Below are 23159 nucleotides of genomic sequence, written 5' to 3'. Positions count from 1 at the left end.
CATTTTTTGAGTCTGAAAATGATGGAAAATCTGATAGATGCTACAATGTGAATGAACCTCGAGGACATTATGCTAAATGAAATAAGTCAATCACAAAAAGACAAACACTTTATGATTCCACTAGAGTAGTCAAATTTATGGAGACAGAAAGTAGAATGGTGGTTGCCAGGGGCTGCAGAGAGGGAGGAAGGAATGGGGAGTTGTTTCATGAGTAGAGTTTTAGTTTCAAGATGAAAAGTTTAGGAGAGTGGGTGTGTAGCAATATTAATGCACTTAACACCACAAACTGTAGACTTAAAAATGATTAAGATGGTAAATTTAGTTATATATATAGTACTGCAACTAAAAATATACAATATATTTGTTATAATTCACAGATATACATTTAAATTTCAGAATGAAAGAGGTTAATAAAATTCACACATTTTACTAGTTTTTAAAGCACAATCCTTAGAATATGACAAAGCTGATTTCTAGTGTATGGTAAGACATAATTCTAGGTTTAAAATAATATATTAAAAATGTATTAATACTTTTCTATAGTTTCTTATAAATAAAAAACTACAGTAAAAAAAAATCTTAAATTTGTTAACAAATCAGTAAATTTTTGCTCTCAAATAACTGTTCTTTAAGTACTTCATATTAATATAATTTATTTGCTTGTGTTTTCAATATTAGCTAGACTTTTAACATATTGCTTCCATCATAATAATATATCACATAAATAATACTAATAAGTTAAAATGACATACGTAACACTTGATTTATATACCAAATCATAGTTTTGAAATGCCCATATACATATTCACTTTGCAGTTTATAAAATAATGATTTCCTTGAAGTATACATAATTTCACAAAAACTTCCTTGATGCAAGGTTAAATGGATTTTAGAAACTAAATTTTATTACAGTTCATATGTATCACCAAGAGATATAACAGAAATCCTATTATTTCAATTACTGTTCATAATAGTATTTTCTTTGCATGATTTCAACTGATTTGTAAGTTTGATGTGTGCTTACTTCCTTTTTTTGTTTTTTGTTTTTTTTGGGGGGGGTTTTCTTAGATGAAGTCTCCCCTATCGCCCAAGCTAGAGTGCAGTGACCTGATCTCGGCTCACTGCCACCTCTGCCTCCCAGGTTCAAGCGATTCTCCTGTCTCATCTTCCCGAGTAGCTTGTATTACAGGTACCCACCACCATGTTTGGCTAATTTTTGTATTTTTAGTAGAGACAGAGTTTCACCACGTTGGCCAGGCTGTTCTCAAACTCTTGTCCTCAAATAATCTGCCCATCTCCGCCTCCCAAAGTGCTGGGATTACAGGCATGAGGCACTGCGCCTGGCCTTCTTCCTTTAAGTTTTCTACTAAATATTCCTTTCAAATAAAATTATACTCATAGGAAATAGCCTTGGCTGGGTACAGTGGCTCACGCCTATAATCCCAGCACTTTTGGAGGCCGAGGCTGGAGGATAGCTTGAGCACAGGAGTTCATGACCAGTCTGTGCAGAATGGCAAAACCAGTCTGATATGGTTTGGCTTAGTGTCCCCCTCCAAAATCTCATCTCCAGTTGTAATCCTCATGTGTTGAGGGAGGGACCTCATGTATTGAGGGTAGGAGGTGATTGGATTATGGGGGCAGTTTTCCCCATGCTGTTCTCATGATAGTGAGTTCTCATGAGATCTGATGGTTTAAAAGTGTAGCACTTCCCCTCCTCCCCTCCTGTTGCCATGTAAGATGTGCCTTGCTTCTCCTTTGCCTTCTGCCATGATCATAAATTTTTTGAGGCCTCCCTCGGCATGAGACTGTAGAACTGTGAATCAGTGTAACCTCTTTTCTTTATAAATTACCCAGTCTCGGGTAGTTCTTTATAGCAGTCTAAAAACAGACTAATACACCATCTCTACAAAAAAGCACAAAAATTAGCTGGGCATGGTGTTATATGACTATAGTCCCAGCTACTCAGGAGGCTAGGGTTGGGGGATCACCTGAGCCAGAGAGGTCGAGGTTTCCAGTGAGCTGTGATCATGCCACTGCACTCCAGCCTAGGCAAGAGAGCAAGACCTTATATCAAAAAAAAGAAAAAGAAAAGAAATAACCCTTATGTATGATCAGAGTGAAAAACAAAGTTATCTAAGCAATAGAAAATAATCACTGAAAAAGGGCATATTTGAATGCAGAAAAAAGTGTCAATGTATTTGCAAAGCAGCACTCCTATTTCTTTGTAAGTTATGTAAGTTACTTCTTCAGGGGCACAGGATCTGCTCAGGGCAATTATGTCAACATGGAAACTTCTTGTTACACTTTATTTTTATAACTTCTTAACAGTTCAGCAAAATTATAAGTTATGTGAGAAAGGTGAAATACCAAATCAATTGAAAACAAAGATAAAACATTATTCTAATTATAGCAGTAACTTTTTATTATATTTCATATTGAGTTCAAGCCAATTTTTTGCATATATGCAATTTAAGTTTACTTTTGGTTTTCTAAACTGCAGTAAAATAAGTTTTGAGGGAAAGTAGCTTTGTAAATGTCAGTTTCCCAATTATAATTTTTTATATATATATATTTTTGTATATATATATATATATATATATAGTCTTTTCTTGCTTTCCCATGTCTTTTCTAAATTTTAGTCTATAAAATTATTTGAATTTTTTAAATCTTGGAGTCAGACTTAAGAGAAACCTGATGATGTGAATTAAAAATCATCATTCTATCACTTAAAATATATTGAGTGCTTTATATGCTCCAGGTCCCATAAAAGATCTATTATATAACAGAAAAGAAAGTAAGACATAGAGAAGTTAATTACTTATAATGTTTGCCTAAATGACTCAGCTCATAATTAGCATTGCTAATTTCAAACCCAGGTCTGTTTGACTTGAAAGGCTAAGCATTTAATCAATTTGGTATTTTGAGATGCTAGCTCTGAATCATTGGAAAGGGATGGGAAAACTTGAGCAATCTGAGGTGACACCACTAGCATATTTTGGAGGTTGATTTTAGGCCCGGGTCTTTTCTGTTTTGACATCCACTCAAGATTCTTTTCATCATCTTGTCTTCCAAAATGTAGAGTGCATCATTTGCCTTCACTGAATGTTGGTTCCTGACTGCATCCCCACCTCTACAAACCTCCTCTCCCTAAACAATACAAATCATAAGAACATGTGGTGCCCTGTAGTAGACCTAGCGGAGTTTATCAGCAAGTACATTTGAGGAAGAATAACAAATAGCATTGAGAAGGACAGAGGAAGAAATTATTGAGAAGGAAAAAATACAAGAAAAATTTAAAAATATAATTTTCTGTTTTATAATAATCACTGTAAAATTGGTGATCACAGTACATACTTTCTTATGTCTGTGTGAATTCTTACAATCTATTTATATCCTCTTGTGATTTCAGTGAGCCAATAAATAATATTCTCGTGTCCTCTTCAATAGCAAATTCAAAAGTCAGTGGAAAATTAGGTACTGGTACCATGTCTTAGTTTGTTTGGGTTGCTATAACAAAAATATCCTAGACTGCATGTCTTGTAAACAACAAAAATGTGTTTCTCACAGTTCCAGAGGCTGGGAAGTCCAAAGTTGAAGTGCCAGTCAGTTCAGTGTCTAGTGAGGGTAGCTTCCTGGAGCACTGACAGCCATCTTCTAGCTGTGTCCTCACATGGTAGGAGGGGCAAGGGGTCTCTCTGGAGTTTATTTTATAAGGGCACTAATCCCATTCATGATGGCTCTGCCTTCATGACCTAATTTCCTCCCACCAGCTCCATGCCTTAACACCATTATTATAAGGATGAAATTTCAACATATGAATTTGGAAAGGACATAAGATCCAGTCTGCAGCAGACCTTCAAGATTGAGAGAAAAGAGTCAGTTTTTTTGGTAGAGATGATTTTGGAACCTTGCTGGGAATTGTGTCCTCAGCAGCCTTCCTCAAACTCTGAGTCTGAATCAGGCCCACAATCCTCTGACATGAATAGAAAATTGTGGAGTCCTGACGTGAACAGAAAATTGTGGACTTTTACTGCAGGGATATGCTGCTCATAGCATTGATGCTAACAAAGCAGAGATAACACTCGAGGCAAGAAAAGGAGGGAGGGAGGGAGACAGAATGGATCACACCAAGCATGCTTAGTCTCTTCTCTGAGTGAACGAGCTAGTGAACATACAGAGACGCACCAGTGGCAAATGAGTCAGTACATTACTAACCATCTATTGACACCCTCCTGTTGGTTCCCTATAGGAGTGTAGTAATGCAACTTCCATTTTCAAAATTTTCTGTTTTAATATTAACCTGTTAGAATCATTTCATGTTAATCTTAATATATTTGAGGAACTGGAAATGTCATATGATTTATAATTATTTAGAGAAATTCCTTAGTTCCTTTCTATGAACCAAGCCAATTAAGTTCAAATAATTATCATTGAACTATTTTTTACCAAGAAGTTTCAGGAGCATAACTTGTAACTTTTGCTAAGTGTTTCTCTTTTTTTAATTTAGGAGAAACTTCCTCATAAATAGGTCTTCAACCATCAAAAATATAGGCTCAAGATTATAAGTCCTTTGGAACTATTTTTAAATGTTTATATTATTTATTAAACATAGTCCTGTTCCCTTTCCATGAGACAGAACTAGACAGAAAATCAATTTTAATGTGCAAAGAGACTTTGTAACTGTAGACAAATCAAATTTTCTGGTAATAACATATAAATATGTGCTAACCTGTCCTCATATAACAAGATGCAATGGACATCTCAGTGATTAGGTTGTTAAAGCATCTGCATCAACGATTGCTATTTTCCAGACACTAAATTAATAATATTTAATACCAACTGCTATCTGAGGCTGCAAACCTCTGACTTTAGTTGTTCTTTACTTGCCAGGTCTGAATAAAGGAATATGGATGTCTTAGTTTGAGTTCTCTTAAAGCGGACATGGAGACAGGAATCTGGAGATCCTAATACATCACAGGAGAATCAGAAGGAGGGCTGGAAAGTGAGGTGACTGTCAGTGGTTGAGTTCATGGAAACAGCAGGTAGAAATTGGACTTACTCCTATTTATTCTGCTCCCAGGTCAATCGACTTGAACTTTTAATGCATTATTTATGCCCATTTGCCTTTGACTATTAGAATCAACAAACACGAGAACTTAGAGTCTTGAATTGTGGCCTTTATTTACTTTTCTCACACACTATAGAACTATAATTAAGACTGGAAATGAAGCATCATAATATTTTCATGATATTTGCATGTAGGTATGTTGTGATTCTTGTTTCTTTGTATATTTGTTTTCTTTTCCTCCAAGACAACAGTTGGCAAACATTTCCTTGTGAATGATAAGAGAGTAAATTGTAAATATTGTAGGTTTTGCAGGCAAGAAAGGCCTCTGTTGCATGTTCTTAAAAAATACCTTTAAACATGTAAAGGTCATTTTTATCTTATGAGTTGTACAAAAGCAGGCCATGGGTTGATTGCTGTAAGGAAAGAGATGTTTAGTATTTATTGTCTATGCATTTCAATAGAATCTAATTTAGAAATAGTAGCAATTAAGCCGGGCATGGTGACTCACGCCTGTAACCCGAGCACTTTGGGAGGCCGAGGCGGGAGGATCACAAGGTCAGGAGATCGAGACCGTCCTGGCTAACACGGTGAAACACTGTCTCTACTAAAAAAAGTACAACAAAATTAGCTGGGCGTGGTGGCGGGCACCTGCAGTCCCAGCTTCTTAGGAGGCTGAGGCAGGAGAATGGCGTGAACCCAGGAGGTGGAGCTTGCAGTGAGCTGAGGTTGCACCATTGCACTCCAGCCTGGGTGACAGAGAGAGACTCCGTCTCAAAATAATAATAATAATAATAATAAATAAATAAAAGAAATAGTAGCAATTAAGTGAACTTTTTAAAAAGTATAACTGTCCCATCTCCCCTGCTAAGGTGGTCTCAAGGAGGGCCTAGGAAGGAACCGGAACTTTCACCCCTGCTGGGTACAACAAACCCCAGTCCCATGGTGTTAGTGGAGATCACATGGCTAGTGTATAGTCCATTCTCACACTGCTGTAAATAACTACCTGAGACTGGGTAGTTTATAAAGAAAATAGGTTTAATTGACTGACAGTTCCACAGGCTGTACAGGAAGCATGACTGGGAGGCCTCAGAGAACTTACAATCATGGCAGAAGGCAAAGGAGAAGCAACTACATCTTACCATGACGGAGCAGGAAAGAGGGGAGAGATGCTACACACTTTTAACCCATTTATGCCTGAGGTTGCAATATGTTGAGTTTGAAAAAAATCAGACCTTGGCAATGGCCTTGGGCACTAGGATATAAATAATTTAAACATACTCAGTGTTCCAATAATGGAACAGTAGGCATAAATGTGTTTAAACAAGCAGATCTCATGATAATTCCATCACAAGAGAGCCCTAAGGGGATGGTGCTAAACCACTGGAAACAACCCCCATGATCCAATCACCTCCCACCAGACCCTACCTCCAACACTCGGGATCACAGTTGAACATGAGATTTGGGTGGGGACACAGAGCCAAACCATATCAAGTAGTGTGAACTTTCACCTCCACCTGTTGCCATAAGAAGCCCTTCCCCTCCCCAAGGGGTGATGTCAGAGGAGGTCAAGTAGAGTCAGGATTTTCACCACTGCAGAGAGGTATTGAGACCACCTTCCCCTTCGGTTGTTGGTGGATGCCACATGGAGAGAAGTAACAAGGAACACTCCCACCAAAGGGTAGAATTGGTGAACGCCTGTAGGAAACCCAGAACTCACACCCCCAACCAGCAGTAAAAAGGTTGACACGTGGGTGTCAACAGAATCTAGTGGGAACCTGAACTACTATCCCACCTGGCAGTCATGAGGCAGTGCCCATCTTCCATCCAGGGCAGTGTCTGACAAAGCCAGTGAAGCAGGTTTAAGTGAGACCCAGAATGCCATAACATAATATTCCAATGTCCAGATCCCCATTAAAAATCACTTGTCATCCCACAAACTAGAAATATCTCGGTTTGAATAACAGAAGATACTCAGCAGATGCTCAACACCAAGATGATACAGATGATGATCAGACAATGATTTTAAGTCAACCATCACGTAAATGCTTCAACAAAGAATTACTAATAAGCTTGAAACAAATTAGAAAATAAAAATTCAGAATGAAGAAACAGAAATTTGCAGTAAAGAAATTGAGTAAAACATAAGAAAATTGAATTTTTACAACTAAAGTTTACTATAATAAAAAATATTTGAATACACCTCAATAGATGGACTCAACAGCAGAATGAAAAAGATAGAAAAAAAGTATCACAAAATCTAAAGAAAGAACTATAGAAATAACCATATTTGAACAAGAGAAATAAAATGGGCAGGAAAAAGAAATGAGCAGAGTTTTCTGGACATGTTGAACTATAACAAAATATCCAGTATTTGTGTTATGAGAGTCCCCAAAGTGAATGGGTTAGGGCAAATGTTCAAACAAATAATGCATAAAAGATTTTCAAGCAGGTGAAAACCATATACCTGCAAATTCAAGAGGCTAAGCGAACTCCATACAAGAAAACCACAAAGAAACATATACCAAGACATATCATAGCCAAACTTCTGAATACTAGATACAAGAAACCCTTAAAAGTAGTAAGAAAGGGCCAGGCACGATGGCACAAGCCTGTAATCCCAGCACTTTGGGAGGCCAAGGCAGGTGGATTTCCTGAGCTCAGGAGTTTGAGACCACCCTGGGTAACATGGTGAAACCCCATCTCTACTAAAATACAAAAAATTAGACAGGCATGGTGGTGTGTGCCTATACTCTCAGATACTTGGAGGCTGAGGCAAGAGAATTGCTTGAGCCCAGGAGGTGGGGGTTGCAGGGAGCCGAGATTGCAGCACTGCACTCCAGCTCGGGCTACAGAGTAAGACTCCATCTCAAAAAAAAAAAAAAAAAGAAAGAAAAAGAAAAAGTAGTAAGAAAGAAAGAACACCTTACCTCTAAACGGAACAATTCAAGTGACAGCATGTTTCTCATCCGAAAACAGAGAGGCCAGAGCAACTACCACAGTGAGATTCCAATACTGAAAGAAAAGAACTCTAAATCCAGAATTCATACCCAGTGAAAATATCCTTCAGGAATGATGGGGAAATCAATCATTCTGAGATGAAGTAAAATTAACAGAATTCGTCATCAGAATTCCTATTGCATAAGAAATGCTAACATTCTTCAAAGAGAAAGTGAAAGATTAAAAGAAATTTTGAAATACAGGGAGTGGGGAAAGAATAATGGAAAGAATATAGATAATGGTAAATACAATAAACTTTTCTTCTCACACTGAGTTTCCTTAAATAAAAAAAGTAGATATTGCTTCAAATTATGACTAAAATTTAAAAGGTGACAACACAAAACATGTGTGAAGATGTGTATTACCCCATTTTTATACTGTAATGAAGAAATACCTGAGACTGGGTAATTTACAAAGAAAAGGAAGTTTAATGGACTCACAGTTCCATATGGCTGGGGAGCCCTCACAATCATGGTGGAAGGCAAAAGAGGAGCAATATCTCATCTTACATGGCAGCAGGCAAGGGAGCATGTGCAGGGGAACTGCCCTTTACAAAACCATCAGATCTCATGAGACTTATTCACTATCATGAGAACAGTGTGGGGAAAAACCCACCCCCATGAGTCAATTACCTCCCACTGGGTCCTTCCCACAACATGCGGGGATTATGGAAGCCTCAATTCAAGAGGAGATTTGGGTAGGGACACAGACAAACCATATCAGAATGCAAAGAAAATTGGTTACTTGTGTATTGCTGGAGGTAGTGTAAAATCATGCAAAACTTCAGAAAATGGAAAATAATGCCATGAAGGTCAAAAGGAAAGAAATGGATGGAAGTATATTTTATTATAAGGTTCCTTATAATATGTGAAATAGTATGCTATCACTTAAAGGCAGATGGTGATAAATTAAAGATATATATTATAAACTCTAAACTTACAATCAAAACAAAACAATAAGTTATGTGGTATTATAGTTAATATAGTTACTATATAGCTAAAAAGTCAATGAAATCAAATCAAAAAGAAATCAGAAACATTCAATTAATTCAAAACAAGGTAGATCAAGAGGAATATATAAACAAAGGACAAAATGGAGAACGAGAAAACAAATAGCAAGATCTTATTAATGATCACATTACATTTAAATGTTCCAAATATCAATTACGAGGCAGAAGTTGTAGTTTGGATCAAAAGCTAAGATGTAGCTGTGTGCTTTCTACAGGAGAGTTATTTTTGGTGATAAATAGGTTAAAAGTAAAAGGAAAAAATACCACATATCACCCTAATCCAAAGAGAGCTAGACTGACTATGTTAATATCAGCAAAGAAAATTTCAAAGTAATAAATGTTACCAACTCCAAAGGGGGTCATAATATAATAATAAAATGATAGACTTATAAATAAGACATAATGATCCTAAATTGTTATGTAGCTAATATGAGAGCTTCAAAACATGAAACAAAAACTGAGAGACTATGGAAAAATAGACAAATTCACAGATATAGTCAGATATTTTTAACATCTCTCTCTAAATTGGTTGGATAAGTTAACAAAAATAATCAATATGTAGCAAGTTTATTTTTGAGCCCCAAACCATATGTGACTCAAATGCCTATCAACTGGTGGTGTATTCATACAGTGGAATACTACTCAACAATAGGAATGACAATTAATATGTGAAGCATATATCAACACAATTATGCTGCACTATTTATATTGACAGAAAGTAGGTCAGTGACTCCCCAGCAGTGGGAGTGTGGGGCAGAAAAGGAAGGATTAGGAAGGGGGATGAGGAGACTCGAGATGTGGTTTTGGTAGTGGTTTCACAAGGATATACACATGCCAACATTTAGCACATCATACAGTTTAAATATGTGTAATTTATTGTCTATTATATTTCAATAAAGCTTCTAAGTATTTTTTGTAGAAAGGTGAACTCTGTGATCCGTTATTAGAGAAGGAAATGATTATTTTCCCACCTCTTTTTTGTAGGTGAGAGAGGACCAGTAGTTGTTTACTCATTTCAACCAGTAAACATGTCCCTCAATGTCAAGCTCTCCTTCTGCCACAGCAGTTCTGTGCCTCCTGAGTTGTTTCCATCACCCTCCAGTCATTCAGGACCACCAGTAAGATTTGTGACATTTGGAAAACTGCCACCCAGTGCCTCCTTTCCCTAATCTGCTGGATACAGTTAATAAGATTATCCTATGTTGCCATCATTTGCTTTGGGGATTCGTAGGTTAGGTGATACTCTATATATATACGGAAAGTGTTTGAACAATGTTTTATGAAGACTTGTCAAAAACATATATTTTGAGGTTTTTTAAAAATATTGCCATTCAAACAGAAAAAAATCTTCTTCTCTGTTTATAAAACCTTATCAAGAGATTCATCTGTGTTTTATCAGCATAGAAACAACAAGAGTTGCCTATAAATTCTTACTTCACCTCCTCATTATCTGTTTGTTTTTTTCACCACAACTTGATGCCAATGAGGTTTATCTCATTGCTTCTCTGAATTTGCTTTTGAAATCACAGTGACTTCCATCTTGCCTTCATCCTCATCTTATCAGATGTGTCAGAACCCTTTGAGGTTGTTGATCCCTTCCTCCTTCTCAAAACATTCTCTGTTTTCCTCTTTAGTCATCGAGTTTATTCTCCACTTTAGTTACAAGTGTCTCCCATTTCTAATCTCTAAATGTTGAAATCTCCCCCACACAGTCCTCAGCTCCAGTCTGCCCTCCACGTTCACGCACCCAGTGTCCTCACACAATACCATGGTCATCCACAGCTAATGACTTCTGCATTTGTATCTTCAGACCGGACATTCCTAAGAGGTTGCCACTCATATCCTAAATTGCTTATTCAAATTTCACCTCAGGCATTTATTAAACATCTAAAAGCACACATGTCAAAAAGACACTCCCAACACTCATCTCACCCTCATCATTTCGTTTATCAAGACAAAATCCAGGAGTGATCGCAGAGACACCACCAGTGTTGCTGCAGTCTCGCCTCTGATTATTAATACAAGTAATAAAGGTGATTAAAGGTATAAATGATTTTTTTAAATTTTACTTTAGGAGGAAGCGTGAGCAAACAGTCCCAAAAAGGTGCTCATGGATAGCTTAAAGCAGGAGATGATTTTTCAACTCAACTTTGAAGAATGAGAAGCAATCAATAGCAGTAATATTCATAAAGGATTTTTAGAAAAGTGTTCTGAAATAGGTAAATTGGAAAGCAATGATATATCAGTAGAACACTGGGTCCAGAGACAGGAGAAGGGTGTAAAAGTGGTGAAAGGCATTACATGAAGGTGGGTCAGGTTCTAAATAACTTTGAGTACTCCACAAAGGAGATTAGACTAATTGAAGGTTTTGCAGCACAGCAGTGAAAGTAAGGGGGAAAAATCTAGAACTATGTGGAAAAGAGATTGGTTGAGAAGTAACCCGAGGTCAAATAAGACTAGTTATGCCACCACTTTAGTAGTCCAAATGCAAGATGGAAACAAAAACGAGGACAGCGGCACTGGGCAGCAGATATAGAAAGATTTAGAAATTATTGAGAAGGATCTAGCGCTAACCTTGCCTCATTCAGGACATTAGTTTCTTACACTTGATCTGGATGAAGTCACTAAATTGAGTTTTCACATGTAAAAAGGGAGTAATAAATGCAAGCTAGATCAGTGAGTTGATTTAAGACATTAATGTGTCATTAGTGGCATAACTTTCAAATAGTTTGATATTAAAAATATTTTTTAAATGCCCATTCTCACCACATGCTGCATTTAGGATTGGGGATTATAAATAGAATGATAATTTTCATTAAGAAATGTGTGGATTCCAGAAAACTCAAGAAATCATTATTCTTCTCAGTTAGTTTATCCATTCATCTATTGGTGGATGTATTTGTTGCTGACAATTTGGGGAAATTATGAATAAATTGAATAAATAATTATCAGTAAAACTGTTACAAATATTCATGCATAGAAGTTTATACTGGCATAGTTTTTTTAAATCAATTGGGTAAATGGCTAGAAATTCAAATACTGGACTATGCTCAGTTTTATAAGAAACTGTCGAAATGCCTTCCAATGGTTGGACTAATTTACAGTCTCACTGGCAATAAATGAGGGTTTCTAATGCTTTGCAGAGTTGCCAGGAGTGGTTATCATCAGACTTTGCATTTGAACCATTCCAATAAATATGTAGTGATATCTCATTGTTGTTTTAATTTACATTAATGATGAGTGATGCTGAGTGTCTTCTCATATATGCCTATTTGCTATCATCTTTATAGATTTTTGGTTAGATGTCTTCTCAAACCTTTTTGCCTGTTTATTAATTAGGGTATTTGTTTTGTTATTGTTGAGTTTTAAGATTTTTTTTGCATATTCTGGAGATAATGTTTTTAAATCAGATATATGACTTACAAAGATTATTTCAAACTGGCTTCCTATCACTTATATAACTACTCTAACCCGAGAAATAATCTAATATTTACAAAATATACTATCGATAATTTTTTTTTATCTTTTGACCAAACAAACTGGTAATTTCATGTTTATTTTCAATAGCTTTGGTTTCAACATAAGGGTTTAAGTGGCTTTAAAATGATCTTATATTGCTTCTCTTTATTTCAAGATAAAATTTATAACTTTAATCTTAGTTCTTTCGTGATGTGTCTAGATTGTTTTTAAGATAAACACGTAAACAAATATTATTTTAGTTATATTTCCAAGTACACTTAATATTTTGTATTGAGTCTGGTTGTGCATTTTTTTCTTAAAAGTCTCTGCCAAAAATATGAATATCATGAGATAAAGGTATATTATTATGCATGTACAAAGATTATAAAGGTATCCATCAAAATTTTAAAAATAATTATTTTCAGAAGTGTTGAAATAATTCAATTTGTTTTATTTAATTTACGGATCTGTTCTAATATTTCTTTAATAATCAAAAGTAAATGTCTTATGGTGTCTATTTTGTAATAAAATGCTACTTTAATTGGTGTAAATAATTGTATGTGACTAATATAATTTTTAAATTTTTTCATTTGAGAAGTAACTATAAAATAATATAAACATGTGCCATCTTCCAAAGGATATGAAACAAATAATAAGTATCCCTTTATGTGAAGCTACAGAAATAATTACATGTGAGGTAAAATCATTTCTGCCATTTATAGCACGGGAATGAAACTTATAAATGTGACTGTGTAGGTGGCTCACACTTGTAATCCCAGCCCTTTGGATGGCTGAGGCAGGATGATCACTTGAGACCAGGAGTTCAAGACTAGCCTGGGTAACATAGTGAGATCGTTTCTGCAAAAATAAAGAATATGTATATAAAAACTTAAAACATTAGCCAGGCATAGTGATGCATGACTTTGGTCCCAGCTACTTAGGAGGCTGGGGTGGAAGGATTGCTTGAACCTAGGAGGTGGAGGCTGCAGTAAGCTTTTATTGCACCACTGCATTGCAGCATGGGTGACTGAGACTCTGTCTCAAGAAAAAATAAAAGAATAAAATAAAATAAAATAAACTGATAAAACAAAAAGAGAAAAGAAACTTACAAATGACACTATAATGAGAGTGTTAGAGAGAAATGTGTTATCTTTGGTCATTTCATAAAATAAATCAGGATGTGAAAGAGAGTCCAGAGACACAGACTCTAAAATTAGTCTGATTCTTAGAAGGGAATAGACCAGCTGAAAGGCTCTGATCTGTGTATGCTGGGTTGAGGCAACATCCCTACTTCTCATGGAGTCACAGACAACATTAATTTTCTCCTACTAGTTTGGAAAAGAAGAACTCTAGCACAGATTTGCTGTCATTCCTCCTAGGAGCATCCCCAGCATTCCAGTCATAATACAGCATCAAGAGATATTCAACATCAGTGGTGTCTCCCTCTCCAAATACTCTCCTGAACCAAGTGCACTGCCATCTGGCAGGCGTAGAACACATCGTCCAGGGTTCTCGGAAGGTTCGGTTAGATGCAGTTCAGATAGCACATTACAAAGGAAATCAAAGAATTGCTTTAAAATGCCTCAATCTTTAATTTAGAGCTATTATTTGGCAACTAACTGAAATGCAAATAATCATGTATATATTGCTTTTCTCCCTAAAATAGCTATGTCAATATAATCTACCTATGTAACTACATAATTTCCTATGTTCTACACACCTTTTTAGATGATTAGTGAAGACTGGGGCTATGAGTGCCTCAGGTTAACACCTGAACTCTCCAGATCATATTTTTTTCTCCTGATGCCTGAATGTATTATGAATTTCTTTGTTACCAAGCCGCATTTAACTGCTTACAATATTCTCAATAGAGTGCTCCAGTAATACAATAACTATATATAACTTTCATTTAGTTTGCCAAATCCAATTTGAGATCTTAAATTTTTCTAACCACAGGAAATCATAGATACAACTTTTGGAGTGCGGTGGAGCAATCTCGGTTCACTGTAGCCTCCACCTCCCAGGGTCAAGTGATTCTCATGCCTCAGTCTCCTGAGTAGCTAGGATGATAGGTGCATGCCATCACGCCTGGCTAATTTTTATATTTTTAGTAGAGACATGGTTTCACCATATTGCCCAGGCCGATCTTGAACTCCTGACCTCAAGCAATCCGCCTGCCTCAGCCTCCCAAAGTGCTGGGATTACAGTCATGAGCCACCGCACCCGACACTAAATCATAGATATATCTCTTGACTTCAAGGAGTTTGCTATTAATTTGTATAAATGAAAAGAACATTGATGACAATACCAGAACATTAATCAATAATCCATCAGTGTGGTAAACTGTAATTTTAAAATAATGAAACAATTCTGCTTACACTTACGTTGTTTATCTTTTACAGGGATGTGTAACCAATAAAAGTATGATGAATTCTGCCTCTGCAGAATACAATCAGGACGTTAAGAGAGGACAGTGAATCGGGAAATGAAATACGAGGTCAGTGTTGTGGTCCTTCATTGACAAGCTGTATGACTGTTAAGAAGTCCTTAGTAACTTTTTTGAAAATTTAGGTATTAAAATTAGAAATGGTAATACAAGGATAGAGGGATTCTGTGAAAATAAATGAGAATGGAAAATGAGTACCTCTGTAATGGCATTACATACATAAAGATTCCTATTGCCTAGGGAATAAGTCAGTTAACCTTTCTATTCTTGTTTCACCTATGTCTTAATAACTGGCATAAAATATATCATTGTTCTCTCCCTATGATACAGTTTCTCAGAATAGAAGAACAAAATTAATGGACTTGACCTTCTTCACAATGATATTGTAAAGACTTATGAGTTAAGTTTTATAAAACACTAGCAAGAATATAGTGACATTCTCATTAATTATAAACATACACATTATAGGAGGCCATGTTCAATGAAATCATTCTTTTATGTTTCACACTGACTCCTATGAGAGCGGTAGTCTGAGCATATACTTATCAGCCCACTATATAAAATTGTACCACATATACAAGAGAAATGGTTGGGCCATTGTAGTTTTGTAATCATATTAATGAAGTAATTTTGGACAACGGTGACTAGTATTAACGTGATAGTTCCTATAGTTACCTGTGTGGCTTTGGGCACCTTCTCCCACATGACTGGTGGATGTTTTCTTGTACTGCCTGGAGTCTTTCTTCAAGACCAGGTACTCACTTTCCCAACTGCTTGGGACTAGCAGCTAAATATTTCCAAATATCTGTAACACAACATTGCAAATATTTCCTCTCAGCATATCAATAGCCTATATTTTATTAATGGTGTATTTTATTATACAGATTATTCTTAGCTTTCTTGTGGTAAAATTGATTAAACTTGCATTATAGAACTTGTCTTTAGGCATGTTATTTGATTTTAAAAAGTTCTTTTTCTATTTTTCTGATGCTTTTACCACCGAGTTTTATTAGTATTTAAATATAATGAAAATATTACCTTGAGTGATGACAATTTATATTATTAAATGTTAGCTGTTTTTCTCCAAATCATTTTTAAAATAATCTTTCCCACATAACTGAAATGTCTTATGATAATGCTGACTTAACGTGTTTCTTTGTTTGCTTTTATTTGTTTCACTGATTTGTTTCATCCTGTTATAATATCAAGGTATTTGTTTTAAGAACTTTAATCTATATAACAGTCCTTGATTTCTAGTGAGGGAAGTCAATCTATTTAACCATACCCAAGTTAAAATATAAACTATTTCCAACAACCCAGAACTCTCCCCCTGCCGCATTTTAGTGAACACCCCCAGGTCAGAGTTTAACTCTATTCTTACTTCTATGATTGTCAACTTCTTTTGCTGGTTCTTAAAAGCAGAATAAATGGAATTATCAATGTACTTAATTGTCTAACTCCTTTGGTTTAACATAGTATCATTAAAATCAACCTTATTGATGCATTTATCCATAGAATGTGTAATGTTATAGTAACTGAATATACCACAATTTATTTTATACTTATTTTTAGGCATTTGGAACTTTTCCAATTTCTTCATATTATGAAGCAAGGTACTTGGAACATTATTGTAAAGACCTTTTTGGAGATACTTATCCCATTTATATATATATAGGAATGGGAATGGTGGAACATACAATAGACATATGTTTTTCTTTAATAGTTGCTGTCAAACAGGTTTCCAATATGTTGTACTAGTTAATCATCCCACTAACAATATAGAAGAGTTCCAGTTCCTCCTTGCCATCAGAAGATATTCTCATTTTGCTCTGGGCATGTTTGTTTTACTCATAATGTATTTATAGTGTCATTTCATCAAGGTTTTAACTTCCGTTTTCCTGATTATTAATGATGCTGGACACTTATTCAAATGCCTGTGGAGAATTTTTATATTTCTTTGAGATGCTTATTTAAGTCTTGCAATGATTGCATGGGTCAGATAATTAAAAAAAAAAAAAGAAACTCACAAAATTCCACAGACCATACTCACAGTAAGCTTTTATTCTAATAAAGACAAAAGACACAAAACAGTAGGGGAAACAACAACAACAACAACAACAACAAACAAACAAATGAAAAAACATGCCGGCAAATATTGGAAGCCTAGTAGCTCCCCAGAATTTTGTCTTAAGTTATTCAGTATTTGTTTTATCTCTGCACATGGGCCATTATTTATATTATTTATGAATTACGTTATATATAAGTTGTGAAGTATACTGTGAGTCCTTCAACTTTGTTATTGTTTGTATTTTTTCAATATTTTCTGGGTTATTCTAGACCATTTTCATTTTCATACAAATTTTAGAAACAGTTCGTAAATTTCCAAATTACGATGGAGCTTTAGTTTGGATCTCATTGAATATATAATTACATTTTGAGGAGAACTGACCTCCTAACAAGACTGAATATTCCAATCCATCAAGATGATAGCTTCTTTAAATTCTCCCAGTGATGTTTTGCAGTTTTCAATACATAAATTTTGCATATCATTGCCAGGTTGAATCGTAGGTCTTTAAAATTTTAATGCTACCAAAAATAGTGTTTTTAAAAATTCCTATTATTTTTGCTAGTTAGAATTACCTTTTGAATATTGACTGTGAATCCAGGACCCTTGCTGAATTGACTCATTTAGCTAATTTATAGATGCTTATTAAGTATAACCAGTTTTTTAAAGATTCATTTGTATTTTCCATGTGAACAACCATATCAACTACAAATAAAGATTTATTTAGTGCTTTCTTGCCTATCTTTATACTGCTTAATTATTTTGCATGTCCTATTGCCTTGGTTAGGACCTTCACTACAATGTTTAATATAAGCCATATAGTCATCTTTGTCCTTTTACCACAATTTCACGATTATGATAGCTGTAGCTTTTGTAGATACCCTTTATCAAATAAGAAAGTCTCTTTCCATCTCCATTTTCCTATGGGGGTTTATTAAAAATGTGTGTTGCATTTAGCAATTGTGTTTCAGAACCTGTTGAGTGTTTTTTTCAATACTCTGTCAATGTGGTGCATTGCATTGATAGACTTTTTTTTCTTTTTTTCCTTTTTAAAAAATAAAAAATAAAACAGAGTCTGTCATGCAGGCTGTCATGCTCTGTCATGCAGGCTGGAGTGCAGTGGCAAGATCTCGGCTCACTATAACCTCTGCCTCTTGGGTTCAAGCAATTCTCCTGCCTCAGCCTCTCAAGTAGCTGTGATTACAGGCATGCACCACCATGCTCGGCTAATTTTTGTATTTTTAGTAGAGACAGGGTTTCATCATGTTAGCCAGGCTGTTATCAAACTCCTGACTTCAGGCAATCTGCCCTCCTCGGCCTCCCAAAGTGCTGGGATTACAGGCGTGAGCCGCCGCACCAGGCCTGATTGATTTTTTTCAATGTTAAGCTCAGTTGCACTGCCAAGAAAAGCACCAGTTGGGTACTACTTTTCTGATATTTCTGTGAATCTATTTTGCTAATATTTTGTGTTTTTGAGTTAATGCTCATGAGAGATATTGGTCAGTAATTTTTTCCTTTCTCTCTCCTCCTTCCTTTTTTCCTTCCTTCCTTCTTTCTTCTCTCCCTCTCTTCCTTCCTTCCATCCTTTCTTTTCCTTCCTTCCCTCCTTCTTTCCTTCCTTTTATAATTACTTTTCATATATCAGTATCTGAATTATGCTGACTTCATAAAACAAGTAGAGAAGTGTTCCTTCCTCCATGAATTTCTCTAAGAATTTGTGTGAGTTTGGAATTTGCTTCTTAAATATTTGATAGAAATCAGGCCATCTTGGATGGGAAATTTTGTTGTGGGAAGAGTTTTAATTAGGAATTAAAATTTTTTAACAGACATACTTTTTTTCAGATCCTTCTGTTTTTACTTTATGTTAGCCTTTTTAAGTTGTGTTTTTCACTCAAAAGCTTCTTTACAATTGTCCCAGATTACTAATATGCATGTAATATTAATATGTATATATTTTTGTCCAATTTTCTACTTCTTATATTAGTAATGTATATTCGCCCTCTTTTGTTCTTTATACTTCTTGCTACAAATTTATTATATTAGCCACTATTTTGGCCACATCGCATATGTTTTCCTATGTTTTATTTATTTTTAGAATTAGTACACCATATTTCTTACTTTGTCTTCATTGAGTATTTTTCATTGAGTATTTGGAAGGCGTTGCATAATTTCTAAATATGAAGTACTTTTAGGATTTCTTTTTATGATTTATTTTTTGTTTATTTCGCCTGTAATCAGAAAACAGGCTTTGTATGTTTCTATTCTTTTCAATTGGTTGATATTTGTTTTGTGGCACAGTATGTAGTCTCTTTTAGTAAATGTTCCATTTGCAATTGAAAGTAATGCATCTTGGAGATATTATTTTAATGTCAAATAGGTTAACACAATAATGATGTTTCAATTTTCTCTATGTTTACTTCTGCTTCTGCTTCGTTTATCAGTTATTGAGAGAAATGTGTTAAAATTTACAGCAATATCTGTGTGTGTGTCTATTTCTTGTGTTTGTTCTGACAATTTTAGCTACAAAATTTGAAGATACGATTTTAAGATCTTAAGATTTTAGGATTATAATATTTTTCTTTTGAATTATCTCATTCATCATTATAACTTATCTGTCTTTATGACTAATACTGTTTGTTTTAAAGTCTCCTGTGCTCAATTCCTAATGAAGTCACAAAAACGTCTTTTTGATATTGTTTGTGTGCTGTCTTTTCCATGTGTTTACTTCAGTTATTTGTGTCCTCTATATTGTGTTTCTTATAACAACCAACAATCGTATCTTTTTTTTGACCTTGAACCTGACAATCTTTGTCTTTTTTAGACAAATTAATTTATATACATTTAATGTAATTACTGATATATATTGGTTTTAACTGTATCATATTTTCATTGATTTTTAAAAATTATCTTCTCTCTCTTTTTGGTTCCCCTCTTTTCTGATTTCCTTTGGGATAATGCAAGTTTTTATTAAATTATTTTATTTTATCTCCTCATTTGGGTTACTGTTTATATTATGGCTTCATGAGAATTTCATATACACATTTGATTCATTAAAGTTTTCTTTAAATTGATACTTTTACCATTTCCTAAATAAATCAAGAAACTTACCTCCATTTATTGTTATCCCTCCTTTCCATTCTTATCATAGATATTTTGTTATTCTTTATGTAATAAAATCCATAAAACATAGTTATTAGTGTTACTTTATTTAGTCAAATGTATTTGATCCTTACCCACACATTTGTCCTTGCAAGTAATCTTCATTATTTCATGCATACAATAGACAAGGTTCAATCAAGAAACTAGAACATATATGGGTTATTCAAGAATGGATTTCATAAAGGATTTAGACCTTGATTGCTGAAATTGTTGGAAAACCTGGTAAAGAGGAAATCTAAATGGAGACTTTATGGTGTAAGAGGAGTTACCAATAAAGCAAACTAAGAAGCCCAGGATGTCTAACTGCTGAAGTGGGACTTCAAATAAATTACTGGTGGAGTGGTCTTTGGGAAGCTGCTGCCTCTGTGGTTCAGAGGAGAGTTTCTGGTAATAAGTCTGGGCCACTGTTGAACACTTGGGAGTGTCACAGAAAAGGGAGAAGGCAAGCTGGAAGTTTGTCCTCAGTCAAGTTTCCCATGGACTCAGGGCAACCTTCCAAGAGTAACTTGCTTTAGCATAACTTCTGCCCCCCAAATCAGATGTAGCTTCCTCTTTGGTACAACTGTGACTTGGGATCATGCATTAAAAGCAATTCTGGAAAATATAATTTCCAATTAAAATAAGTCAATAATAGAAAGAGCCAGTATAGCACAACTTCTGTTAAGATGGCATCCAGGTACCTGTTTCCACAATTTTTAACTTTCAAACAATGACAATAGTAAAATTATGCTTGATTACTTATGACATAATTATCCCTCATACAATCAAAAACATGGCAATTAAAAAAGGGTATGTAAAGTTCTGTGACACGATCACTGGGTAATTTTCATTTTTCTAGCTGTGTCATTTGATTTTTTACAACATACATACTGAGATATAGGATGATCCACTTTAACAAATATTAGGTTAAAAATAGGTTCATAAAGGAGAGAAAATGACAGAAAATTGATATACACACAAACATATTCATATTAAAACAATGAACAAATACTCATAAGTTATGTAGTTCTCATTTCTATAACTATTCACTTGGTGGTAGTTATTATTTATACTTTATTTACCCATATTCCCTTCACTTTAGAAAGTCCATCAGCCGGTCTTGGTTCCTTAGCTGGAGAAATAACCAAGGACTTCATCAACGATGGGTCTGTTCATTAAAAGTTCTGCCTGTATTGGGCTAATGTAATTTAACATTTATGTTTATCAAAGGACCTGAGTGAACTAAGAAGGATTTCCTGAGTTCCAAGCTTCTTCCTACTCCTACTGTGTAACAGAGATTCAACTTCCTTCTGATATCAAGGAACAATCACTCTTAACACATGTAGCAATTATACTTGCCAGTTGATTTCACCGGCCTGAGGAGCCTACTGACTAGAATCCTTCCAGAGCTTTGAATTTAATGAAACCATCATATTTTCTGATCAAAGTATTTAATCTTTGGGAGCAAAGATTTGAAATCAGCAGAGTCCAAAATCTCAAAGATGGGATACAAAAATATTGCTGGTAGGTCTTTAGGGTAATGAGAAAAGGAGCCACTCTGAGCTCCACATCTTGAACTCACACCAGTAGATCTCAGCAATGGGAGGACGAGCACCATATTTTCAGTGCTGATTCAGTCTCACAAAGTGTCACCAGCCTCTAGTGTCATTCAGAAAGACAAAACACTTGAGGAAACTAATAAATAAGGAAATCTGAATAAAGCATGGATTTAGTTAACAGTAATTTATTAATATTAGTTCATTCATTGTAACAAATGTATTTTATGGAAGATGTTGATAATGGGAAAAATGAGATGTGGGAACTCTCTGTACTATCTCTCAGTTTATCCATAAGTCTAAAACTTATCTAAAATAAATCACATTTTGAAACTCATTGAATATTACAAGAAAAAATAAACAAGAGCCCTCCCACCATTCTATTATTGGTCTAGCTGTATCAAAATGATAAAGAATATGGTAGGACCAGTAAATCCATGAACATGTGCTTGTGCTGCACTTCATTTGCTACAAAATCACTCACATGTTCAGAATCAATGTAGTGTGGATTACGATGACATTGAATAATGTGTTCGATAAGCTCACAGAAGGAGATTTTGGCAGAAGTACTTTGGTCAGAGAAGGAAGGCATAGCCATATCCAGAGTAAGTGCCCCTTTTTCTGCAGAAAGTTACCCAATGTAATCAACCTGGAAGGCATAGTCATATCTAAAATAAGTACCTATTTCACTGCAGAAAGTTACCCAATGTAAAGCAACCTGCTAAGTGGCTGGATTGTCTACTGAGAAAATGGTGCCATTCACGGGCTGTGGGCTTGTTCTTGGTAAGCTAAGGAATCCACAGTGGTAACCAGATTGATTTTGAGAAAGGAAATCCATGTAGCTGAGTCCATGTGTAATACCCATTCCTCTTGTCAGGCACAGTTTGCTCATGAGGCCATTGGCTGAGTTTATGGGCATCTGAGGCAAGAAGCTCCCTAGTATCTACTTAACAGCTCATCTTGTCCATCTGACTATTAAAACTCTTTGCTACTAAGACTGCTATTTAGTGAGTATTTACATAAAACACAAATATTTTCACTCTCTGTGCCTCCTTGGAAAGGTCATTCCATACTTTTTCTTAAAACCTTTTCACCAACTTTCCAAATATATTCCCTCCAACTTCCTGAGTATTGAGCCAGACAATGGTCTGTTGTTTCTGAATCAGTGAGGATCCCTATGGCTATCTCTCTTTCTAGGCAAAAAGAATCACTTGGTGCCCTACTCAAAGTACTGCCCACAGGATGGAGGATGCAGAACAGCATTTCTCCCCATCACTGTTCTTCAGGATGACACCAGAGTGGGACTGCAGTCATTCAGGTGTCTGCCGCTGGATAGTAACAGAATACTGTGGAGACCAATCTGAAAGCCAGGAGCAATTTTTTCATCCTCAGTCAACAGTTCATAGAGAATACTTGATGCA

Source organism: Theropithecus gelada, chromosome 8 (genome assembly GCF_003255815.1).
Source record: "Theropithecus gelada isolate Dixy chromosome 8, Tgel_1.0, whole genome shotgun sequence".
NCBI classification, from domain to species: domain Eukaryota; kingdom Metazoa; phylum Chordata; class Mammalia; order Primates; family Cercopithecidae; genus Theropithecus; species Theropithecus gelada.
Note: the sequence above shows the minus strand (reverse complement) of the source record.